Source organism: Phyllobates terribilis, unplaced genomic scaffold, assembly GCF_046119375.1.
Source record: "Phyllobates terribilis strain yellow unplaced genomic scaffold, ASM4611937v1 Scaffold_13__5_contigs__length_258822181, whole genome shotgun sequence".
NCBI lineage: Eukaryota > Metazoa > Chordata > Amphibia > Anura > Dendrobatidae > Phyllobates > Phyllobates terribilis.
Window position 1 is genome coordinate 83,658,683 of NW_027362773.1, and position 27,244 is coordinate 83,685,926.

Genomic DNA, 27,244 nt, shown 5'->3' on the forward strand with positions numbered 1-27,244 from the left:
TAGCCAGTCTCCAGACCTGAACCCAATAGAAAATCTTTGGAGGGAGCTGAAACTCAATGTTGCCCAGCGACAGCCCCGAAATCTGAAAGATCTGGAGAAGATCTGTATGGAGGAGGGGGCCAAAATCCCTGCTGCAGTGTGTGCAAACCTGGTCAAGAACTACAGGAAACGTCTGACCTCTGTAACTGCAAAAAAAAGATTCTGTACCAAATATTAAGTTCTGTTTTTCTATTGTATCAAATACGTATTTCATGCAATAAAATGCTAATTAATTATGTAATAATCATATAATGTGATTTTCTGGATTTTATTTTTAGGTTCTGTCTCTCACATGTGAAGTGACCTACGATAACAATTACAGACCTCTCCATTCTTTGTAGGTGGGAAAACTTGCAATATTGGCAGTGTACCAAATACTTATTTCCCGAACTATAGATTGATAGATAGATATATGATAGATAATAGATTGATAGATAAATAGATAGATAGATAATAGATAGATGAGATAGATAGATAGATAGATGAGATAGATAGATAGATGAGATAGATGAGATAGATAGATGATAGATAGATAATAGATAGATGAGATAGATAGATAGATAGATGATATATGAGAGATTGCCGCTTAGTTAGAAATGCCTGTAACTCATTTTCCAAAGAGATAATACATAATATTTTGGAGATTTCGCACCATCCCAGGTTTCCCTATCTCTCTCTTATGCTCAGGCATCTCTTCCATCCTTCCTAAAAGTACAAGGTTTCCCTTATTAGGAACCTGCACCTGTTCCCAGTGGGAGTTGGTGACTGTTTAGTTTCCCTCTTGGGTAAACCTGACCTCATTAGCTGCTAAAAATACTCGTCGTGAAGTGAGGATTTCTAACCACATAGAGGCAGCATAAGAGGAATGTGCTAATTATTAGTATTGTTATTATTATCATTGTCGAAATTCAGGAACCGTCAAACTGTCATAAAGGTGCGAGAATATTAATTCCTGATCTAAAGACCTGACATCACTGACATCACAGTCTATGTTGGGGTTTCTCTGACAACTGAAATATTCAAAGTGGATCTTCCATCTGAGGTCTATATATAGTATATATACAGTATATAGTATAAGCGTAGTGTATGTATATAGTATAAGTGTAGTGTATATACACAGTGTGTATATATATACAGTACAGACCAAAAGTTTGGACACACCTTCTCATTTAAAGATTTTTCTGTATTTTCATGACTATGAAAATTGTACATTCACACTGAAGGCATCAAAACAATGAATTGACACATGTGGAATTATATACTCAACAAAAAATTGTGAAACAACTGAAAATATGTCTTATATTCTAGATCCTTCAAAGTAGCCACCTTTTGCTTTGATGACTGCTTTGCACACTCTTGGCATTCTCTTGATGAGCTTCAAGAGGTAGTCATCGGAAAAGGTTTTCACTTCACAGGTGTGCCCTGTCAGGTTTAACAAGTGGGATTTCTTGCCTTATAAATGGGGTTGGGACCATCAGTTGTGTTGTGCAGAAGTCTGGTGGATACACAGCTGATAGTCCTACTGAATAGACTGTTAGAATTAGTATTATGGCAAGAAAAAAGCAGCTAAGTAAAGAAAAACGAGTGGCCATCATTACTTTAAGAAATGAAGGTCAGTCAGTGCGAAAAATTGGAAAATCTTTGAAAGTGTCCCAAAGGGCAGTTGCAAAAACCATCAAGCGCTACAAAGAAACTGGCTCACATGAGGACCGCCCCAGGAAAGGAAGACCAAGAGTCACCTCTGCTTCTGAGGATAAGTTTATCCGAGTCACCAGCCTCAGAAATCGCAGGTTAATAGCAGCTCAGATTAGAGACCAGGTCAATGCCACACAGAGTTCTAGCAGCAGACACATCTCTTCAACAACTGTTAAGAGGAGACTTTGTGCAGCCGGCCTTCATGGTAAAATAGCTGCAAGGAAACCACTGCTAAGGACAGGCAACAAGCAGAAGAAACTTGTTTGAGCTAAAGAACACAAGGAATGGACATTAGACCAGTGGAAATCTGTGCTTTGGTCTGATGAGTCCAAATTTGAGATCTTTGGTTCCAACCACCATGTCTTTGTGCGATGCAGAAAAGGTGAACGGATGGACTCTACATGCCTGGTTCCCACCGTGAAGCATGGAGGAGGAGGTGTGATGGTGTGGGGGTGCTTTCCTGGTGACACTGTTGGGGATTTATTCAAAATTGAAGGCATACTGAACCAGCATGGCTACCACAGCATCTTGCAGCGGCATGCTATTCCATCTGGTTTGCATTTAGTTGGACCATCATTTATTTTTCAACAGGACAATGACCCCAAACACACCTCCAGGCTGTGTAAGGGCTATTTGACCAAGAGGGAGAGTGATGGAGTGCTATGCCAGATGACCTGGCCTCCACAGTCACCAGACCTGAACCCAATCGAGATGGTTTGGGGTGAGCTGGACCGCAGCGTGAAGGCAAAAGGGCCACCAAGTGCTAAGCATCTCTGGGAACTCCTTCAAGATTGTTGGAAGACCATTTCCGGTGACTACCTCTTGAAGCTCATCAAGAGAATGCCAAGAGTGTGCAAAGCAGTCATCAAAGCAAAAGGTGGCTACTTTGAAGAACCTAGAATATAAGACATAATTTCAGTTGTTTCACACTTTTTTGTTAAGTATATAATTCCACATGTGTTAATTCATAGTTTTGATGCCTTCAGCGTGAATGTACAATTTTCATAGTCATGAAAATACAGAAAAATCTTTAAATGAGAAGGTGTGTCCAAACTTTTGGTCTGTACTGTATGTGTATATATATACGTATATATATATATACAGTATATATACAGTGCTGCTCACCATTATTGACACCCCTTCATTTTTTCATAGACTCTACAATATCTTCATAAATAAATGGAAATGTACCAAAGTTATATCCTCAGGATTTTGTAATTAGTGGTCCAAAGTAATACAACAATAAAACATTGTTTTTCAACTACCATGTTGCAATTTCAAATAAGAAATAGAATAAACAGCATGTGAGGCAATAAAGACACCTCTAGTTAATACTTGGTTGCACACCCTTTGGCATTGCTGACAGCCTCCAAACGTTTCTTGTAGCCTTCTATAAGCTTCTTGCACTTCTCAACTGGAGTTTTCTCCCACTCTTCCTTTGCAGTTTGTTCGAGCTCTTGAATGTTTACAGGGTTCTTTTTCCTAATGGTAGATTTCACTTACGTTGGGTAGGACATTTCGCTCCAAAATCTCTTGATAATTCTCTGATTTCATGATTCCTATGTTATGGTCAAGGCCTCCAGTACCAGACACTGGAAAACAACCACAGAGCATTATGGATTCGCCACCATGCTTAACTGTTGGTAAGGTGTTCTTTTCCTTATAAGCTTCATTGTGTTGTCTGTAAACAAACTGTTGCTTCGCATTGCCAAAAAGCTCTATTTTTGTTTCATCTGTCCACAGAACATTTTCCCAGATGGATTGTGGTTTGTCAAGGTACTCTTTAGCAAAGATCAGTCGTTCCTTTATATGTCTTTTCTTCAGCAATGGTTTTTTTCCTTGGCCTTCGCCCATAAAGCTCTGCTGGGTTTACTGTGGGGCATATGGTACTTGTTGAAACCATGACCCCATACTGTTCCAGGTTGGCCTTCAGGTATTCGGATGTTTGACGTGGTGTTTTTTCCACCATTTGTACCAACCTTTGAAGACATCTCTTGTTAATTTTCCTCTTTCCCCCACATCCAGGGAGGTTCTTGATGGTTACATGCTTTCTAATAATAGCAGTTCTGATGTCCTCAGACAGCTCCTTTGTCTTCAACATTGTGACAAAGGAACAGGGCATACCATGTGGCTTTTTAAAACACTAAAGTCATCATTCATTGGCTAATTCAGGTCACATGGGCACCGATAATTAATCACAGGTGAATCTCTTTTGTAATTTACCACAGACAAGTCAAAATGTGTTTCCATACTAAATTAATGTAAAGGGTGCCAACACCAGTGACACAGCAACCTTTAGGTTTTTCTATTTTTCGATCCCATTGTTTTTTTTTTAAATTATTGTTTATAATTTGGTCTTTTGTATTTAACACGAGTCTCTATACAAAAAAGCTGTTTCACTTGACTAATTTTTTTCAGGAGATATTCCCCATTATGTACTTAAACTTCATGGGTGCCAATAACGATGGGCAGGACTGTAGATAGATATATATATACAGTTGTGCTCAAAAGTTTACATACCCCTGCAGAATTTTTCCTTTCTTGTCCTTGTTTCAGAGAATATGAATGATAACAAAAAATCTTTTCCTCCACTCATGGTTATTGGTCGGGTGAAGCCATTTATTGTCAAACTACTGTGTTTTCTCTTTTTAAATCTTAATGACAACCAAAAACATCCAAATGACCCTGATCAAAAGTTCACATACCCCAGTTCTTAATACCGTGTATTGCCCCCTCTAACATCAATGACAGCTTGAAGTCTTTTGTGGTAGTTGTGGATGAGGTTCTTTATTTTCTCAGATGGTAAAGCTGCCCATTCTTCTTGGCAAAAAGCCTCCAGTTCCTGTAAATTCCTGGGCTGTCTAGCATGAACTGCGCACTTGAGATCTCCCCAGAGTGGCTCAATGATATTGAGGTCAGGAGACTGAGAGTAAAATAAGCAGTGACATTCTTAGCCTATAGGTGCACTGACACAGCAGCCAAAACAGCTGTTTTTTCACAGTGGGTGAGAACTGGCAGTGCCGCAGTGGGACCTGTGCTGATCGGCCGATCACCCTTATGGTATAAGTACACACTTAGCAGAGGAGTCTTGAATTTTGGGATAAGCTTATGAATAGACCAATGATCTTAGTTATTTGGATAAGGTCTGGATGTAACGTCCAAAACAGCTGATTTTGCTGAAGAGGAGGATGGGAGAACGGTAACTGATGGCCGAGATGTGATCACTTTTAAAATAAACTCTTAGCCCTAAATCCTTGTACTTTGAGATATTCTTATGGATGGACCAGTAATTTATTTGGAAAAGGGGCTAGATGACAATTCCAAAAGAGCTCTTTTTGCAGCAATGTGACTCAGTGGTTAGCACTGCAGCCTTGCAGCGCCGGGGTTCTGGGTTCAAATCCCACCAAGGACAACATCTGCAAGGAGTTTTTATGTTCTCCCTGTGTTTGCGTGGGTTTCCTCTGGGTTCTCCAGTTTCCTCCCACACTCCAAAGACATACTGATAGGGAATGTAGTGTGGTACTGTTGGCAGATCACCCAACTGGCGATCACTTTTTTAAAGTGTATTAAGTAAACACTTAGCACTGGGTCCACAAACTTTGGGGTATACTTTGAATGAACCAATATTTTATTATTGTTTTTTTTTTTATATAATGGAATTTCCAAATTTGGTGGGTGTGTCGGGAGCTGGGAGTTGGACCTGTAATGATCGACTGATCGCCTGAAAAGTAATGACTTTCAAGATGCCTATAAAGTAAACCCTTCACACTGGACCCTTGAATTCTGGGATATGTCTAGTTATCTATTTAGAAAACATCTTCCTAATCAACTGACTTTGCTGAAGATGAGATGGAAGCTAGGGAAGGTTACCTGGGATCATCAACTGATCGCCGTGATGGTGATCATTTTCAAAATCCACATTAAAAAGGTTGTCCACTACTTTCAAATTGATGGCCTATCCTTAGGATAGGTCATCAATGTATGATCGGCCGGGGTCCAGCACCCGGCACCCCCCCCGCTGATCAGATGATATCAGTGTCAGTGGCGGCCGCCAGCTGGAAGTGCTTTCTTGGCCGTTTACTTGTAGTGGCCGCCACAGTGTACTGCAGATCTGCCTCCTATTAATTTGAATAGGAGGCGGATGTGCAATAGCAAGCCCCGACCAGTACAAGTAGACGGCCAGCTCGGCAAGTAAGTACTTCCGGTCGATGGTCGCTGATAAGCGGGTGAGTCAGGTGTCAGACCCCGGCCGATCAGACATTGATGACCTATCCTAAGGATAGGCCATCAATGTAAAAGTAATGGACAAGATCTTTAAGTAAATACTTAGCACTGGATCCTTGATCTCTTAGACATGATAGAATATTGACGTTAGATAAGTCGACATATAACTTAACTGTTTGATATCAAAGGTAAGCCATAATGCCAGCTAAAAAAAAGGGAGAACAAAGTACAAAGTAAGGTATCCTAGAAGGAGAATCAAGCCCAAGGTGTTTCCCGTTCATGGCCTCGCCGCCTCCTCTGGTTGTTTGACCTGTGACTATTCTACACTAATGCAATAATCAGCAAATCATTCACTAATGATCAGATATACATTGATTTAGTGCTCCAGGAACTTGATGATGTCTAATGATCACCCAACGACCTCTACAGTAGTTCACTGATCATTACATTATTCAAGAAAGATCATTTTAGTAATGGTATCTGACGGTATAAAGCTGAAGCAACCTGTCCAGTTCTTCGTGGACTGGACAGTCGATGAAGAATAGGGTCATTAGGGGTCTGTCAATGATGTCTGTGTAAACTGCGTGCTGGAGAATGTACCAGTCATTTACATGGATATCATAGAGTCTTGTCTAGCAGCCTCAAATTTGGGGGAAAAAAGTGAAGAAACTGGCAATGGTAACCACCAACCCAAACCTCGGAAAGGAAATCAGTGACTCAGGAAGAAACACACACAACCATGGGGAGAACTTTCCAGCTCCTCTAGCTGTGGTCCCAGGTGAGATTTAAACCAAGGACCCCAGTGCTACGGAGCAATAGTACTTGGCAAGGCATGACAAGTAACCATGGGGCCCCACTGCAAAATGTAGCATGGGGCCCCACTCCCCTATGACCACCTTTAGCACATTGCTCATGGTATGAAAACCTTATCGTTGTTTAGTTTCTCTAACACACAGGAATAGTGTGCACAATGATCACTGATGTCAGAATAAAGAGAATGCACACAGTGATGTCACAGTGCAGAGATAATGTACACAGTGATGCCACAGTACAGGGATAATACACACAGTGATGTCACAGTACAGGGATAATACACACAGTGATGTCACAATACAGGGATAATACACACAGGGATGTCACAGTACAGGGATAATACACACAGGGATGTCACAGTACAGGGATAATACACACAGTGATGTCACAGTACAGAGATAATACACACAGTGATGTCACTGTACAGGGATAATACACACAGTGATGTCACAGTACAGGGATAATGCACACAGTTTTATCACAGTACAGAGATAATGTACACAGTGATGCCACAGTATAGAGATAATGCACACAGTGATGTCACAAAATAGGGATAAGGCACCCAGTGATGTCACAAAATAGGGATAATGCACACAGTGATATCACAAATTGGGGAAAATGCAGACAGCGATACAACAAATTATGGAAAAGGCACACAGTTATGTCACAAAATAGGGATAATGCACACAGTGATGCCATAAAATAGGGATAATGTCCAGAGTGATGTCACAAGATATGGATAATGCACACAGTGAGACAATGCACACAGTAATGTCACAGTACAAAGACAATATATACAGTGATGTCACAGTACAGAAACAATGCACACAGTGATGTCACAGTATAGAGACAATACATGCAGTGATGCTACCGTACAGAAATAATGCACACAGTGATGTCACAATACAGAGAGAATGCACACAGCGATGTAAAAAATAGGGATAATGCAGACAGTAATGGTACAGTACAGGATAAAATACTCAACGATGTCAGTACAAGAATAATACACACAAGAATGTCACAGTATAGGGAAAATGCAGACAGTGATGTCACGGAACAGGTATAATGCACACTACAATGTGTCCAAGCAATAATCCATTCAGGGATGACACATTACAAGTATAATGCACACAGTGGTGTCAAATTATAGTTTTACTGCAGACACAGAAGTTATAGGATAATATGCATAGTAGAATCAGTACAAGATCAATGCAAAAAAATAGTCTCCCAGTACAGGAAGAAGGCACACCATCAGCTTATGCTTATGATTGATCAGTGTCCCTATTACACATAAATAACGTACAAAGCGGTGCTACAGTATAGGGATAAGGCACAGTGATATCACAGTCCAGGGATAATGTACATAATGATGCCCTAGTAAAGTAATAATACACACAGCAATGTCACATTACAAAGATAATGAACAAAGTACTGTTACAGTACAGAGACACTGCTCAAAGGAATGTCACAGTATGGAAATAATGCACTCTTTGATATCATAGTGCAGCCATGAAGCACACGGTGTTGACACGGTACAGGAGTAATGCACACATTGATGTCACAGTAAAGTAATAAACAGAGAGATTTTACACTATATAGGTAATGAACACAGTGATGTCACAGTACACTGTTAATGAGCTCAGTGATGTCACAGTACAGGGTTAATGAGCACAGCACAGTGATGTCACAGTACAGGGTTAATGAGCGCAGTGATGTCACAGTGCAGGGTTAATGAGCGCAGTGATGTCACACTACAGGGTAACTGGGCACACTGATGTCACAGTGGAGAGATAATGCACACAGTGATGTCACATTACAGGGATAATACACACAGTGATGTCACAGTACAGGGATAATGAGCGCAGTGATGTCATAGTGGAGAGATAATGTAGACAGTGATGTCACAGTACAGAGATAATGAGCGCAGTGATGTCACAGTGGAGAGATAATGCACACAGTGATGTCACAGTACAGAGATAATGAGTGCAGTGATGTCATAGTGGAGAGATAATGCTGACAGTGATGTCACAATACAGGGTTAATGAGTACAGTGATGTCACAGTACAGAGATAATGAGCGCAGTGATGTCACAGTACAGGGATAATACATAGAGTGATGTCACAGTACAGGGATAATACACACAGTGATGTCACAGTACAGGGATAATGAGCGCAGTGATGTCATAGTGGAGAGATAATGCAGACAGTGATGTCACAGTACAGAGATAATGAGCGCAGTGATGTCACAGTGGAGAGATAATGCACACAATGATGTCACAGTACAGAGATAATGAGCGCAGTGATGTCATAGTAGAGAGAAAATGCACACAATCATGTCACAGTACAGAGATAATGAGCGCAGTGATGTCACAGTGGAGAGATAATGCACACAGTGATGTCACAGTACAGGGATAATACACACAGTGATGTCACAGTACAGAGATAATACACACAGTGATGTCACAGTACAGGGATAATACACACAGTGATATCACAGTACAGAGATAATACACAGAGTGGTGTCACAGTACAGGGATAATACACACAGTGATGTCACAGTACAGGGATAATACACACAGTGATGTCACAGTACAGGCATAATACACACAGTAATGTCACAGTACAGGAATAATACACACAGTGATGTCACAGCACAGAGATAATACACACAGTGATGTCACAGTAAAGGGATAATGAGCGCAGTGATGTCATAGTGGAGAGATAATGCAGACAGTGATGTCACAGTACAGAGATAATGAGCGCAGTGATGTCAAAGTGGAGAGATAATGTACACAGTGATGTCACAGTACAGAGATAATGAGCGCAGTGATGTCATAGTGGAGAGATAATGCTGACAGTGATGTCACAATACAGGGTTAATGAGTGGAGTGATGTCATAGTGGAGAGATAATGCACACAATGATGCCACTGTACAGAGATAATGAGCGCAGTGATGTCATAGTGGAGAGATAATGCACACAGTGATGTCACAGTACAGAAATAATGAGCGCAGTGATGTCACAGTGGAGAGATAATACACACAGTGATGTCACAGTACAGGGATAATACACACAGTTTTGTCACAGTACAGGGATAATACACACAGTGATGTCACAGTACAGAGATAATACACACAGTGATGTCCCAGTACAGGGATAATGCACACAGTGATATCACAGTATAAAGATAATACACACAGTGATGTCACAGTACAGGGATAATACACACAGTGATGTCACAGTACAGGGATAATACACACAGTGATGTCACAGTACAGGGATAATACACACAGTGATGTCACAGTACAGGGATAATGAGCGCAGTGATGTCATAGTAGATAGATAATGCAGACAGTGATGTCACAGTACAGAGATAATGAGCGCAGTGATGTCATAGTAGATAGATAATGCAGACAGTGATGTCACAGTACAGAGATAATGAGCGCAGTGATGTCATAGTGGAGAGATAATGCAGACAGTGATGTCACAGTACAGGGATAATACACACAGTGATGTCACAGTACAGAGTTAATGAGCGCAGTGATGTCATAGTGGAGAGATAATGCAGACAGTGATGTCACAGTACAGATGTAATGAGCGCAGTGATGTCACAGTGAAGAGACAAAGCACACAGTGATGACAAAATTAAGGGAAAATGAACACCGAAAAACCTAATGATGTCTGCATGTTAGCACAGTGAACACATGATGTCACAGTGTAAGGATAATACAGTGATTCCAGAGAGCATAATGCACAAAGTAATGTCTTTTTCAATGTCCCATAGTCTTCAGACCTGACCCTTACAGAGAATTTGCACCCCCCACTGCATCTGCTCATCTTGTTACCCTGGTAGCTACACTTATGGTAGCTGAATATTGGTGACATCAATACATCACCCTTACTGGAGTCTATTGGACACTAGTGAACAGCCACATGTAAAAAAGTGTTTAATATCACTGCAGCACCTCCGCAGGGCAAAGGGAGGATTATAGAAGTGTTGCTCCTTACTTTTCCTCTTCAGTCAACAAATCCCAAGATAAGTGGCGTAAAACAGCCAGGAATATAATTTTGTGTTATTCTGTCAGGAGACGTTTCTGCTATATGTGTCTATATATAACCCCCCCTAGTGGTTGCCTTGTGAACTGCATTGGCTTTATATAATGGAGTCCTTAATGAAATTAGGGGAAAGGTGTAAGGAAGGAAGACATATCTGTTTATGGCGTAAATAATCCTTCTTGGATGTGTATGACTAATTTCAGACTTGAAATGTGTTTTCGATAGTAAATACAGAGAAGACGAAGCTGCGGGAAGAAACGAGATATATATTATATTTCAAGTGTCGCTATAATGTAATTTGCCCATTCTACTATCCATGGCATTGAAATCAATGAGAGGTCTATGCTTAACATAACTTGTTACATGCTCTGTGCAGAAAATAAGTGATAGCCAGTGGCGATGTCCCAATCACCGGAGAGTGGAGAGCAGCCGGGCTGCCGTATTATTCTCTGGAAATGATGTGCATCACCTATAGGCATTAGCTGGCGTCCGCAGAATTTATTTTCATAGAAAATAAGGGAAGTGTTGCGCGGGAAGTCTGACTTACGACCTGTCATTTCATTAACCATTTAGCTGACTAATGACTTTCCTTATCATATTAATGCATGGGAAATCTGGAACAGATCATTTGGAGGTGACTTTGGGTCATTTTTTCTATGGGTTTATTCCCCTAAAAAGCACAAAGATCCTATTGATGAGTGCAATGATTATGATGCAGTAACAGACAGTAGCGGACATACAATTGGTGCAACCAAATAGGGGCCCTATAGGTAAGGGGGCCATTTCCACCTCCAAACGAGGAACCTGGTGCAATTATGCATTATGATGAATTATTGGACTGCAAAGGGCCAATATATTGTTCCTGCACAGAGGCCCTTTTCTGTCTCTGTCTGCTCCTGGAAAAAAGGTATCCCCATATTCAGGGGCACAACCTGTGCAGGCGCTGGCAGCAAGCAGCAGCTCTCACGGACATATTCCAAAGCTGATGATGCTTTGATGATGCAAAGCTAAGAGGGATAGCTAACAAGCTAACATTTTAGAAGGATCTAGATAAGCGTGAACAATGGGCAGCAACTAATAGAATGGTATTTAACATTTACATCTGGGCAAGAAAAATGAAAATTACATCTACAGAATGGGAGGAATAGAACTAAGTAACAGCACGTGTGGAAAAGATTTGGGTATACTAATAGATCACAGACTGCACATGAGTCAACAGTGTGATGCAGCAGCAAAAAAGGCAAACACAATTCTGGGATGCATTAGGAGAAGCACAGAGTCTAGATCACATGAAGTAGTTATCCCCCTCTACTCCTTCTTGGTCAGACCTCATCTGGAATACTGTGTCCAGTTCTAGGTACCACATTTTAAAAAATACATTGAAAAACTGGAGCAAGTTCAGAGAAGAGCTACCAAGATGGTGAGCAGACTCCAAACTATGTCTTATGTGGAAAGGTTAAAGGATCTGGGAATGTTTAGCTTGCAAAAAAGAAGACTGAGAGGAGACTTAACAGCTGTCTACAAATATCTGAAGGGCTGTCACATTGTAGAGGGATCATCCTTATTCTCATTTGCACATGGAAACACGAGAAGCAATGGAATGATACTGAAAGGGAGAAGATACAGATTAGATAATAGAAAAAACTTTTCGACAGTGAGGGTGATCAATGAGTGGAACAGGTGGCCACGAGAGGTGATGAGTTCCCCTTCAATGGACGTCTTCAAACAGAGGCTGGACAGACATCTGTCTGAGATTGTTTAGTGACTCCTGCAATGAGCCGGGGGTTGGACACGATGACCCTGGAGGTCCCCTCCAACTCTACCATTCTATGATTCTACAAAGGGTTGCATTAAGATAAGCTCTTGCTCTCCTGTCTTTGTTCTCCTCTACTCATATTATAAAGTGATTGCTTATTACTAGCAAGAGGTCTCCAGGAATATAACTATTGGGTCCTTGGAATGTCTAGGGTGCAGCACTGATTTGCCCCCTCTCTGTTTTCCTTTCTTCTGGCCATCAGTTTTGCTGAGAACTGTAGCTTGAACCATTCACTTACATGGGGTTGGGGCTGTAGTTCCCTTTACAGCCGGTGGCCATGACATCACTATTCAGTAGAAACATAGTGAAAGGGATTTAACGCTAAACCAGCACTGCATGCCAAATTGTTTCTAAGGACTAGTGGGATACCAAAGGTTGGAAACCCACCAATCCAGGGACGGACATAGCACTGGTGCAACTTTGCCCAAGACATTAGCATGACAAGTTATGAAACTTTGCAAATCACTGTATTATGGAATTTATCTTCCTGCAAAAATAAAATGTAAATGCCTTCCAAAACTCTGTTTTCCCATGTCTATTTGCCTGCCTTTAGCAGAACAGAACATACTCATTTGGAGTACAGATGATGGCAGTGACAGGCTCAGCAACTGCCTCCTCCTCTGAATGCTCAGCTTATCAGAACGATGTCCAGCAGCAGCTGATCCCCAGAGCTAGTTGCTGACCCATCACTGCCATCATATGTACTCCAAATGAGTACATTCTGATATCAAAATAGCTGAAGACAGGGAAAAAAAGCATGTGTTGGGATGTCGCTTGCATGCAATTTTTTACAGAAATGAAGACAACGATTTTGCAAAGTTTCAGCATTTTTCAAAAAAATGTTTAGATGTTCTTTAAATGTCGACCATTAAAAAGTGTTCTACAAGAAAAAAACTGGTTCCATTAAATGTTCTACAGAAGGCCGGTCTGACACCATGATGTAATCCACTACTTCACCTGCAGTAGTCACAGCGGCACCTTCTATGATTTTTGAAGCATCCATTCATAAATGAGTTTGCATATTGGCGATGGAAAAATACAACTATGAATAATCTAGTGGTACAAAGTATCAGAACCCCAATGTTTGTTAAATCCAACCACAAGTCACCAGAGGTCCCAGCGCCCCTCATCATATTCCCACTGTCTAATGAAATGTTTAATATTCCTGTTGACTACTCACAGGACGAGATATTAATCAGAGCCTGTTGCTTCTTTTCTGACCTGAAGCTGAATCTTGTCCAAATTGCTGCAGCATCGGTGACGCAACATACTTCGCTACTGATTTTTAAATCACCATTAAAACTAAAGAGGTTTTATATTCCACTCTTTGCTTTTTGTGCATTGCTCAGCTCTCCAGTGTCAGACGGACATAAACTGTGGATGGCAACAAAAAAGAAAGTATTTATTGCTTTCGCATTACTCTGGCTTTGCACAATGAGAAGCATTGATTGGTATCATAGGGTGTTTGTTGCTCTCTCATTACTAGTAAAAGTGCCTTGAAAAGGAAAATTAGATTACCCCCAAAATTTCAGTAGGGTGAACATGTTGTACAACTTAAGGGGTTATGTGAAATCATAAAAAAAGACTTCTATTTAATACATCGCTACTCTTGTCTATTAGTTTGGCGCCCAACGTGGGACAGTGGTAACCAGCCTATTCAGAAGCTGTACATGGGAGTTTCCTAATAGATTGCAAATTGAGCTTCCAGCTGCAGCAAGGTAAGAAGGTTTTATTCTTACACCTTGTTTTTGTGCTCTCAATCTTTCCAATATCTCGATATCTGAGCAAAGGCTGAGCAAGAACCAACATCACTAGTGAGTTTTGTGATTTTATGTCTTTATGAGAGTTGAATAATATGATGATAAATATTATCTGTATTGTTTGTCTGCAATATCTCTGCTGGTATTGTAACAAAAAGTAGGATGAATTTAGTCTTAACGATGTTATCCAGGTCATAAGCTAAGTTCCCATGATGAGCTTTTGGTGAGTTTTTGATGTTGCACATTTTCTGCATCCATTAACTAAGGTAGGTTACTTGAATTTTTTTCAAAAATATCCAGTGTAAAACAACTCACCAAAAACTCATCGTGGGAACTTAGCCTAAGATATTGTTGAACTTGCCTTAGAAAATTGGGACAATTATGCTAATCACACTCTGATCAGAGTTTGATCATAGTTTTAATCCTATTTTCTCAGATGAAGAGAAGATGGGAAAAAAAAATCTCCATTCTGTCAGTTCGTAAAAATCTGACTGCACTCAGATGACATCCGAGTGCAGTCCAAGTGCAATCTGAATGTGCATGGCCCCATAGCATAACATGTTTTGTCAGAAAGCACTCAGACCAAAAATACAGTCGTCTACAGGAGCCCTTAAGGCAATAAGTATCAGTTTGGTGGGCACCCCCACCAGTCATCGTTTACTAGGTCCCGTGGTAGCCAGATGTACATGGCAAACCAAATCTCTGTGTAGTGGCCGTTCTCAGGTACTGCAGCTCAGATCACGTTCACTTCAATGGGAAATGAGCTGCTCCTGGATCATCTACACTGTGAATTCCAAGTGGCCACTGGACCATGTAGCAGCTGTTTGCTTGTAGCGTCTGGTAACAGACCTCCACCAATCTAATACTAATGACTTATCCTAAAGGTAGGTAATCATTAACTTAATTCTGGATAGCCCCTTTAATAAAATTGCTTCAATTCTGCACGAAAATGCACAATGACATGCTTGATTTACTTTTGCCTTTAGGGTATTTTTGAGTTGTTTTTTTTTTTTTTTTACTCTTGTGCATCTCTATTCCACATTGTTTTTTCTAGTCCATGTTCCGTAACTGGTGTTCGCCTAAGATATGTATGTGTCAATGAAGGTTTAACTATCCAACTCCATTCAAACACAATAGAACACTTCTCTGCAATGTTACATTGCTTGTTTATTTATTTATTTTACTCACTTACATAGCGGCATTAATTCCACAGCACTTTACAGACATTATCATCACTGTCCCCATTGGGGCTCACAATCTACATTCCCCATCGATAAGTCTTTGAAGTGTGGAAGGAAACCGGAGAACTCAATGGAAATCCACACAAACATGGGGAGAACATACAAACTCCTTGCAGATGAAGTCCTTGGTGGGATTTGAACCCATGATCCAAAACAACACCACTAACCACTGTGCCTCCATACAGTGTTAACCACTGAGCCACCAAATAGTGCTAATCACTGAGCCATCGAACAGTGCTAACCACTAAGACAGCAAATAGTGTTAACTACTAAACCACCAGACAGTGTTAACCACTGAACACTGAACAGTGCTAATCACTGAACCACCAACCAATGTTAACCACTCAGCTACCAAAGTGTGCTAACCACTGAGCCACTGAACAGTGCTAACCACTGAACCCTTGAATAGTGCTAACCACTGAGCTACCGAACAGTGCTAACCACTGAGCCACTGAACAATCCTAACTATTGAGACACTGAACAGTGCTATCTAATGAGCCACCGAACAGTGCTAACCACCGAGCCACCAAACAGCGCTATCCACTGACTCACTGAAAAGTCCTATCCACTGAGCCACTGAACAGTGCTAACCACTGAGCCACAGCGCTAACAATTAAGTCACCAAATAGCATTATCCACTGAGCCACCGTGCTGCCCAAAGTTCTTCTATTCAGGTCTCCAGAATGATGAAGATCAGCGGCTGTGGTCACGTATAAGGCCACCTTGTGTGTCACTGATGGGAGCAGTATGTGTGTATACAGGTATTTGTAGAATGCAGGAAAAAACATTTCTTCTGAGCATCTTCCTCCAAAAATAAGTGAGATAAGGTTCAAGTCAGAGAACATGGAGTCTAATGGATGGCGAAAAATGTCATTTACAGAGCAGATTCTTATCAACAGTCTGAGGCACAATTGGGAAATAGTCTTCTCTTACACTTTAGAGTTGGACACAACTTCCCTTTCTTGGCACCCAGAGACCAAGATGAAGATCTGTAACGTCTAAGTAGTGAGAAGTGTGAATGTTTTTCTAACTTAGGACCGAGTAATGTATTTTGTGTATTTTGACTGTCTTTGAGTCTGACATTGTGTCATTTGTGCTGTTGTCTTCTGTCTTCTGCATTTTGATGGAATTGATGGTGAATATGGAAAACCGGATGTCAGTTCACTCAGATAATATTGGGTCATTTATGTCAGATCCCGACTCATTTACTGCTGTTATACTTTATTTCATGCAGAGATCCACGCCGATGGTCACAATGTAGATAGACGGCCTCACATGGTGAATTATTTAGCTTCTTCATTATCGTTTATTCATCAGACAACGGATCTCTGGATAAAACGAATGCCCTGACTTCTGTGCTCGTCTGCCGGGTTCTGCCTTTAATTAACCTTATATATTTACACCATCACTGGATGAGCCCAAGCATCATGCATCGCAATTGTTTGCCACATGGTAACATTCGTGGAAACGCATCCAGAGACACTACATGGATAAAACTATTGGGACACGAGTCTTAGTTATTGAATTCTGTTTTTTCATTCAGCCAAATTGCCCCTGGCAACTCAGCCACAAAGCAAAGACCACTTAACATTACGCAGCAGGGGGCCGAGTGCTGGGAAGCAGAGAGCAGAAAAGTCACCATCGCTCTGTTGACCAGAGTCCAGACCTCCTCTGGTATCAGTACAAACACTGCGCCCCCGCCGGGAGCTTCATGCAACTGCATGCAGCCGTACATCACCAAGCACAATGCTGAGCGTCGGATGGAGTCGTGTAAAGCCGCCACCACTGGACTCTGGAGGAGATGTGTTCTGTGCAGTGACGGATCGCTCTTCTCTATCTGCGTCTGATGGAGGAGTTTGGGTTTGGTTATTCCAGGAGAACGTTACCTGCCTGATTATGTTTCATTTAGAATTAAACATCAATACTATAATATATTATTATTATTATTATGATCACAGTCACACATAGAGAAAAAACTGCTGGTTAATATGTACAGTGAAGACTGGACTGATTTCAGATTCTGTTTGACATCACATTTTTCACTTGATTGTCTTATGACGTCATGGATACTTTTACTAATCAAAATAGGAAAAAGACCACCTTGGAATGGACCACTGAGCCCAGAAGCTTTATACCTCTAGACATGGAGGGTGGCCTCAATGTAAACCATCCAGGTGAGGCTGATAAACCAAGAAGGTCAATTCAATATGGACAATCAGCGGATTTAAGATTGTTTTTCAAGCGCATAAAGGCAGATTCACAAAAGCAGATTCTTGTATTCTAGATAGATAAAGTAATTATTCAGCGTTTATCAAATTTGCCAATTGACTCAGTCCTATTTCCGCCTTAATGAATGTATATTAAGAGCAACAGAACCACACATAAAGCAAAGAGAAAATAAGAAAAATGAAATAGAATATTTAATAATTGGTAATTACTTGCATCCGCAAATTATCCCATTTTACACACTCCACCAATTATCTCTGCAGTCTGTACCATTATGCTCGCACCTCCAGAACACTAATGCACTGCTGGATTATACACTGTGCTGGGCAGCCGAGGATTGTGCCCCAGTGTCTGCGGTCATGAGGCCGGGCCGTACAGAGATAGAAAGAGGCAGGAAGAGACACAGAGAATGGGACGCTACTCATCCCTGCCAGAAAATAGACGGCTCCAACACGTTCAATACAGGAGCAGTCACTGAGCGTTCATGGGCATGTGTGTAATGGATGTATGATGTATGGGTATGCGAGAAGGCAGCCACGTTACATGGGCTATGCGTGTGTGGAGATACAGATAGATAGATGGATAGATAGAGAGAGAGAGAGATAGATAGATAAATAGATAGAGAGATAGATAGATAGGTAGATAGATAGATAATAGAAAGATAGATAGATAATAGATAGATAATAGAAAGATAGATAGATAGATAGATACTTTTTGCAAATTCAATGTAATTTAAACTGGGTCATGGTCAGCAGCAGTTTGAGGTGCTGTGGTGTTTTGGTTGCTGATATCATGTCCATTGGAATAGTTATTGGCAATATATCTTTATTTTCATTCCATCAAGACATAAGCATGAAGAGGCTGCAGGATACAAGTGTTCCCTGCTCCCTGTTCCATGCTCTCTGCTCCCTATTCCCTGCTCCCTGTTCCATGCTCTTTGCTCCATGTTCCCCTGCTCCCTGTTCCATGCTCTCTGCTCCCTGTTCCCTGCTCCCTGTTCCCTGCTCCCTGTTCCATGCTCTTTGCTCCATGTTCCCCTGCTCCCTGTTCCATGCTCTCTGCTCCATGTTCCCTGCTCCCTGTTCCATGCTCTCTGCTCAATGTTCCCTGCTCCCTGTTCCATGCTCTCTGCTCCATGTTCCCTGCTCCCTGTTCCATGCTCTCTGCTCCATGTCCCCTGCTCCCTGTTCCATACTCTCTACTCCATGTTCCCTGCTCCCTGCTCCCTGTTCCCTGCTCCCTGTTCCCTGCTCCCTGTTCCATGCTCTCTACTCCATGTTCCCCTGCTCCCTGTTCTATGCTCTCTGCTCCCTGTTCCATGCTCTCTGCTCCATGTTCCCTGCTCCCTGTTCCATGCTCTCTGCTCCATGTTCTCTGCTCCCTGTTCCCTGTTCCATGCTCTCTGCTCCATGTTCCCTGCACCCTGTTCCATGCTCTCTGCTCCATGTTCTCTGCTCCCTGTCCCCTGCTCCCTGTTCCATGCTCTCTGCTCCACGTTCCCTACTCCCTGTCCCATGCTCTCGGCTCCATGTTCCCTGCTCCCTGTTCCATGCTCTATGCTCCAGGTTCCCTGCTCCTACTCCATGTTCCCTGCTCCCTGTTCCCTGCTCCCTGTTCCATGCTCTCTGCTCCATGTTCCCCTGCTCCCTGTTCTATGCTCTCTGCTCCCTGTTCCCTGCTCCCTGTTCCATGCTCTCTGCTCCATGTTCCCTGCTCCCTGTTCCATGCTCTCTGCTCCATGTTCTCTGCTCCCTGTTCCCTGTTCCATGCTCTCTGCTCCATGTTCTCTGCTCCCTGATCCCTGCTCCATGCGTTCTTCTCCCTGCTCCATGCTCTCTGCTCCCTGCCCATGCTCCATTTTGCCTGCTTGCTGCTCCATTCTCTCTGCTTCTGGCTCCATCTTCCCTGCTGCATGCTCTCTGCTCCATGCTCACTGCTGTCTGCTCCATGTTCTCTGCTCCATGCTCCCTGCTTCATGTTCCCTGTTCTATGCTCCCTGATCCATACTCTCTTCTCCCTGCTCCATGCTCTCTACTCCCTGCCCATGCTCCATGTTCCCTGCTTCATGCTCTCTGCTCCATGCTCTCTGCTCTACTCCTGTTCCCTGCTCTCTGCTCCTTGCTCCCTGTTCCCTGCTCTCTGCTCCTTGCTCCATGTTCCACGATCCATGTTCTCTGCTCCCTGTTCCATACTTTCTGCTTCTTGCTCCATGTTCCCTGCTGCATGCTCTCGGCTCCCTGCTCCATGTTTCTCTGCTCCTTGTTCCATGCTTTCTGATTCTTGCTCCATGTTCCCTGCTGCATGCTCTCTGCTCCTTGCTCCATGTTCCCTGATCCATGCTCCCTGCTTCATGCTCACTGCTCCATGCTCTCTTCTGCCTGCTCCATGCTCTCTGCTCCATGTCCCCTGCTCCATGCTCACTGCTCCCTGCTCCATGGTCTCCGCTCTATGTTCTCTGCTCCCTGTTTCATGTTCTCTGCTCCGTTTCATGCTCAATGCTCTCTGCTCCATGCTCCCTGCTCCATGTTCTCTGCTCCATGCTCCCTGCTCCATGTTCCCTGCTCTCTGCACCCTGTTTCATGCTCTGACACCCTTTGCAGCAATGCTTTTTTTTTCACAGCTTCAGCCCATGGTGGGACACAATCACAAGCCACGACTGCAATGGAGCAAACCATTATTTACTGAGCATCTTTCTATCTGCTTCTTAAATTAAATCTGTGCTTATGGGGAGGCAGGAGTTGCAGTTTCCTAGGTGAATAATCAGCAGGCTTGCAATGAACAGAGCAGGCTGGTGTTAGGACACAGTTGTTTTTAGTGTGGACATTGTCTTGTTACACACTCATCCCTTAGTATAAAACGTGTTAGCATTGCAGCCCAGAGAGGCTATTCTGCTGCTGCTGCCGCTGCTGCTGCTGCTGACACAATGAAATGCTCTTTAACTAAATTAAATGGCCAATATATAAGCAGGAATTCCGGTGCTATGCAATCTCCTTAAAAGCCTGATGTAGACAGGGTCATGGTGGCCATACCATAGACCATGTTGTATCATATTACAGGACAAGTCAATGAGGAGGTTTAGAGATGGTGCATTAATGAAGGATTTATGTGTTTTCTTGGCTGATTTTTGCCTCCCAGCCAAAAAAAGGCATAGAAGAGTAGATGAGAAGCTGGAAGAGTAGAGTATAATAATGTCCTTCATCTTATTACACAAAGTAGTGAGCAGGAAGGAGCTAAGGCACTAACAATGCACAGATTGGGGCTGCTGCAGGCTTCTCATTTTTTAAAAAAAGCACAGTATTAATTAATTTCAGGGCTTCCAATGAACTCTTTCATTGCCAACCTTAAGCTATTTCACTGCCCACCATGTAATGAGCCTCTACTGGCTATATGCACTCTCAGCAGGTAATGATACCTAGTACTTAAAGGATATGTATTGCTCACTGGTAGGATGAAAGGAGATTTTACCTTTAGCAAGTTTTACTATCTGCAAACTGCATGACTACTACTCCTCTCCTACCAGGTTGGGTGCAAAATGCTGAGAATTAGAATATTAACACAATTTGCCAATTTCATAGTAGAGGGGGGAAAATATTTACCATGTAAGGTAATTCATATTAAAATATTGCAATTCACCTTGTCTGATATGCAGGATGTGAAGGGGAAGGGGGTGAAAAAAAATATTGGCGCCAATGCCATTTTAAAAGGATAAATAATGGCATAATAATTTAGAAATGCATGGATAAAAATCAACACCATAGGAAATATATTAATTCTCCATATCACCATGGAGAAAAATGTGCTTTAGTTCAGAGGTAGAGAAGACAATGAGGCATATTAATCAACAATGGGGATGTGAGATACAGTTTTATATAATAAATAAACAAACAATGCAAATGTATCAAATACAATGTAACCCCAGAGCTTAACCCTAACTGCACCCCAGACAGTAAGAAGATAGCCAAGTCCACTACCGATTCTGCTTGATACAAGATGGTAACTGCAGAAAACATGCTTCCCATAGGAATAATACAAATGTAATGTGCTAAGAGAATACATGACTTACCCATCTGACAAGATATTGATCCTCCTTGTCTAAGGGAATGTGTTCTCTTCCATCACTCTGTATGTTTCTATCAGTTTTGTAAGTCACATGGAACATCCATAAAAAAAAAAAAAAATGATCTAGTTGAAAACTGATTTAAAGGATGGCAAGGATTTCCCTTTATTTCATCCACTACTTGGAGGTTAAGGTTATAGGATTGCAAAAAAAATAAAATAAAATAAAAAAAAGGCAAATAAAATGCACTCCAGCAGGTTAATCACAGCAGCAGCAGCATGTCTCCTGAATGAGGGTGGTGAGGACAGGATCAATGCCTGGCTAACAGATTGGAGTTGCAAAGAAGAATCTTGTTCCTGTAGATGGCATGGCCACCTCCAGCATTGTATTTTAAATCATACCAAATCCAGAAGTCTTCCAAGCACCTGTATATCCCACAAGAGAGATGAGCCAAGTCAGTATTTGGAGGGGGTCACCAAGGAGGAGTCATCTCTACAGAGCCCCAGGGTGAACAGGGCTTCCTTTGCTGCAACATCAAACCCCTCCATCAGCCCTAGTGACTGCTGGCTCTGCCTGTGTCCTGTTCTACTGCATCCCCCCAGCTCTCAGCATCTCTATATACAGCTGGAAGGATGGAGAAAGGTGGGCTAGGGGGGAGATTCAGTGTCTGAAGTCTTTAAGACGGTTGCAGATTCTGTCTTCTGCTTCCCCAAATCTGAAGCTTCTTGGTTCACTGTGAATTCAGCAGCATTTCAGTCCTACAGCAGCTGTGGCATTGGCTTCAGCAGGGACAGAGAGGAGGTGCTAAATCATTTAGGAATCTGGAAAAGGGAGGTATGCGCTGTAGTCATTAGAGGTGCCACTCTCTACCCATAGATTTCATCTGTAATGGATCCAACAGGAGACAGAGAAGTTGTGCCAGGAATACCAATGACACCCACTAGGCTTTGTGCAACATTGTCAAGGATGTGTGTTTGAATATTGCCATAAGGTTTTATACTTACTACTAAGCATAGCATGCTGGATGTGCAGCAGAATCATATGGGTAAGTGGCAGTGCTGCATAGAAGGGGGAAATCCAATTTCAGCACCATGGACAGCAGCCAGATTCTCCAGCCTTGTAATCTATGGAGAAGTGCATGCAGTGCAGGGGACTGCATGAATGAATTGGGGAAGAGGGCTTAGCCACTGTGTTGCCAGATGTTGCAAAATGTGCACACAGATTTTACAACTGTACAGTTCTAGACCTCTTCCTGTTTGCATATTTTGTTTTCCAGAGGAGCATTGCAAGGCTTTAAAGCCTCCTCACCTTGGCATGCAAGGCTTGACATGTCACTCTCTGAAAGGAGAAACGTTACCCCTTGGATACCAGTCAGACACCTCTCACCCAGTCAAATCAGATCTTGTACTTTGCACTGATGAGGGGCAGTACCCCAAAGCACAGTGTCTGCAAATTGAGAGTCTGGTTTGGCTTTTATCCTAAGTCATGTGGTAAGGTTTGTTAAAGGGTCGATATTGACCTTTAGGATTGCTACTTCCAATAGGCGGCACTAGAGTTCCTATCCTCTTCCTCTCTGCAGAGACAATTTGCACAACAGTACATAGAATTGTACATAGAGCTCACACTCATTTATCATTTGTTTTGCACTTTTTTTTTTTTTGGCACATTCATTTTTTTGCACCCATTTTTAAAAGTCGTTCACCATTTTGAATTCATTTTGCATTAAGTCCATCATTTTTATTTGGTGCTCATGAAAAAGTGTCAGATCCTGGTATTTTCACCATTTAAAGCTGGCCATACACAATAGACTAAATTTGTGCCAAATTAATGATTTTGACCAAATAGATCGTTCAGTTGTATGTTTTTTTAGGTGGCAAGCAATTGACTTTTTTGCAGTGAACAATTGTAGTTGTCTGCAAGATCAATCGGGCGTGTCTTAAATTTTTGTACTACTAGAACAGTATTTAACAGGGAGAAATGCAACATTCTACATCTGGGCAAGAAAAAGAAAAAATGACATCTACAGAATGGGAGGAGTAGAACTAAGCAACAGCACGTGTGAAAATCACAGATTGCTCATGAGTAGGGATCAGCAGACTCGTGAAAGTTCGGGTTCTGATACCCGACCCAAACTTTATTCCAAAGTTCAGTTTGGGTACCAGAACTGTACCCAAACTTGAACCATAACCCAAACCCCATTGAAAACAATGGTGACCCGAACCATGCTGGAAAAAATCTCTCTCATCTGGACTTCCCCTGGAACTCCAAACATTGCACTGACTAACTGTCCAGTACGAACACCAAACTTTTAAGTTTGGGTTCTCATAAATCAACAGTGTGATGCTGCAGAAAAAAAGCAAACACAGTTCTGGGATGTATTAAGAGAGGCATAGAGTCTAGATAACGTGAAGTAATTACCCCCCTCTACTCCTCCTTGGTTAGACCTCATCTGTAATACTGTGTTCAGTTCAGGGCACCACATTTTAAAAAACACATTGAAAAACTGGAGCAAGTTCAGAGAAGAGCTACTATGACGCGCCCCCTGGGCCGTGGGGTACTCGGTAGCTGGGCCGGTCGATGCTGGGGGATATCACAGTGACAGTGACCCGGTCCGTGGCCCCGAGCGGTCAATAAAAGGCGAATAAAGTAATAGGGGAATGAAGTTTTTATAGATAATGTTCGTGACGCCACCTGTGGTATGCGGCTATATGGGGCCGCCGCTGCGGTATGCGGTGCAGATCCTCTGGAGCTGATGGTGATGCAGCAGAGTTGGTTTAGCTCTCCACAGGCAGAGCTTAGCTCCAGGGCAGGAAGTAGTGATGTTATGAGGTAGATGTTGTTGGTGCTGTGTAGTGCAGGGCTGGTGATGGCGCAGCAATAATTCTAGGACACAGTGGGGTGCAGTCTTCAGATTTTACTCACAGTTGTTCAAGACTCCAGGTTACCAGCGCCAGTGTGTAACCTCCCACGTCGTCCTGCGTTCACCAAGGAAGGGGTTCAGCAATCCCTCAGGTACCTCAGGAGCACTTAAACGGGACCCGGTTCTATGTGCCTTCCTCAGTCGTCTTCCTGCGCTGGCTCTCACCCTCCTGCCACGCGCCTCACAATCAGTGTCCCAAGCCAATAGCCTCAGATCTTGTCGGGTGACGGGCAGTCCCCTGAATCCTATGCGGCCACCTTTTCGGCAATGTAATTGTAGTTTTGGGCAGCTGCACCTTGAAAGTACAGTCGCCTCCAGTTATCTAGCTGAGCCTTGTAGTTCTCCGCTAATTAGGGGCCGGTCCCCTATGTGGCCTGATCCCTCCACGTCCGTGTAGATTCAGGTGCACTGTGGCTTCCTGCACTTTCCATGCCCCTGGGATCCCCTCTGTTCCTGGAGCCTTCCCTTTGTTCCCGTCCTCTCTGTCTGTTCTCCTGGGCCTCTCTTACTAGGCCCGCTCTTTCCTCCTCTCCTCCTGAGCTGCTACAGAGCTCCTGCTCCCAACTCTCTCTCTCCTCAGACTGACCTGTCTCCTTCAAGATGGTTCCCTTTTTATACTCCTACTGGAGGTGCTCCCCTGAACTACTTCCTCCACCCACACCCACTACATGGTTTCCCCTATCTCGGTTCCCCCCCTTAAAACCAGGGACAGGGCTCAGCACTGTACACATGCATCTTGCCCCTCCTGCTGGTCTGGAATGGTGTAGTGTTGGATGCCGGTGGGTGGGTCCCAAGCAGTACTCCCTCCTTACCTGAGAGTGGGGCACAACACCTCTGGGTGAGATGCAGTACCTCTGTGGCGACTGAACCCGCAGGGGCGCCACACTTCCAGGATGGGGAGAAGACAGTAAATTATGTCCTCCGAGGAATGGTTAGAGGATTTGGGAATGTTTAGTTTGCTAAAGAGAAGACTGAGAGGAGACTTAATAGCAGTCTACAAATATCTGAAGGGCTGTCACACTGTAGAGGGATCATCCTTATACTCATTTGCACATCGAAACATGAGAAGCCTATGGAAAGAAACTGAAAGGGAGAAGATATAGATCAGATATTAGAAAAAAACTTTTTGACAGTGAGGTGCTCAATCACGAGAGGTGGTGAGTTCTCCTACACACAGAGGCTGGACAGACATCTGTCTGAGATGGTTTAATGAATCCTGCATTGAGCAGGGGGTTGGACACGAGGACCCTAGGGGTCCCCTCCAACTATAACATTCTAGGATTCTATGACTATCATGTATGGCATAATGTGTATGTGCTTTTTGTCCACTTTTTATCGGAAATGTATGGCTTCATCCAAAAGATATTTGTACAATGTAATTGGACATGTGTATAGTGCAAACAAAGATTTGTATGAATGATGAATGATCTTTTGTTTGATTGTCATCGCATGTGTTTATGGCCAGCGAAGACCATGAAAACCATATATTTATGGCATTATTTCATTTAAATATCTTATGAAAAATCACAAACTTATTCATGTGTTGGGGTGGCAAAAAAAATACAGTCCCTTTTCTAGATGGAAAGCGTAATATCTTAAGATGTGACAAACAACCTGAGACCCTTTGATACATTTCCTTGCAAAAAAATAAATAAATAACAACACAAGTTGACTTAAAAAAAATGCCCTCCATGATAAATTCCCCCCATATAGACCGTTATACTCGCGAACACAGGTGCCAAAGTGATCACAAACATAAAAGTCACAACTGCGGGGAGGATTTACCAATCCGGTCTAACTTTTTAGACTAGACTGTTTTTAAATGTACCAAATGTATCAAAGTGGCTCCTGCTGTTTGATGAAGACTATGATCCAATAGGTTATGCCATATTGTGGTGCAAATTTGTTGCACCTTTTGCGGACACAGTCACTATTTAGGTCATGCCCCTTCCTTGCCCATTTCACAATGGTGTCATTCCTTTATATTTTTGCATCCGACTTAGATGAGGGGGCAAAGGGAATGGAGCAACTGGGAGAAAAACACGATTTAATAATGAAAGAATTTAAGTTACAAAGTATTTATTTCTAGTCAGTAACCATGGAAACACATAAATCTGCACAGGAGCTGTAGACTGTAATATACTAAAACTCTACTTAATAAGGAAAGTTTGCAAAGTTTTTTTTTTTATTTTAAAAATGGCTGCAAAAGTATTCATATCCTCTAACTGTCGGTACGCTCACAGAATAATATTTTGTCAACAATCTATAAAATAAGTATCATGGTTTTCTACAAAATCTAACATGTCTCTCTCTTTTTTTTTTTTTTTTTTTACCCTCTTCGGATATTTGAGAAAGTTAAAAAAAAAAAAAAATTACTAAGAAATGCAGAAAATTGAACA

At 42.4% G+C, this 27,244-nt stretch overlaps 1 protein-coding gene across 2 annotated transcripts in view; it reads right to left on the reverse strand.

Moving 5' to 3' along the window:
• LRRC4C (leucine rich repeat containing 4C) overlaps positions 1–22,729 on the reverse strand; it is a 1,191,085-nt gene extending 1,168,356 nt beyond the window's left edge. For both annotated transcript variants that reach the window (XM_073658146.1, XM_073658147.1), the window contains exon 1: positions 21,932–22,729. The gene's annotated coding sequence lies outside the window, so the exon portion shown is untranslated. The remainder of the gene's footprint in view (positions 1–21,931) is intronic.
• Positions 22,730–27,244: the final 4,515 nt, after the last annotated feature.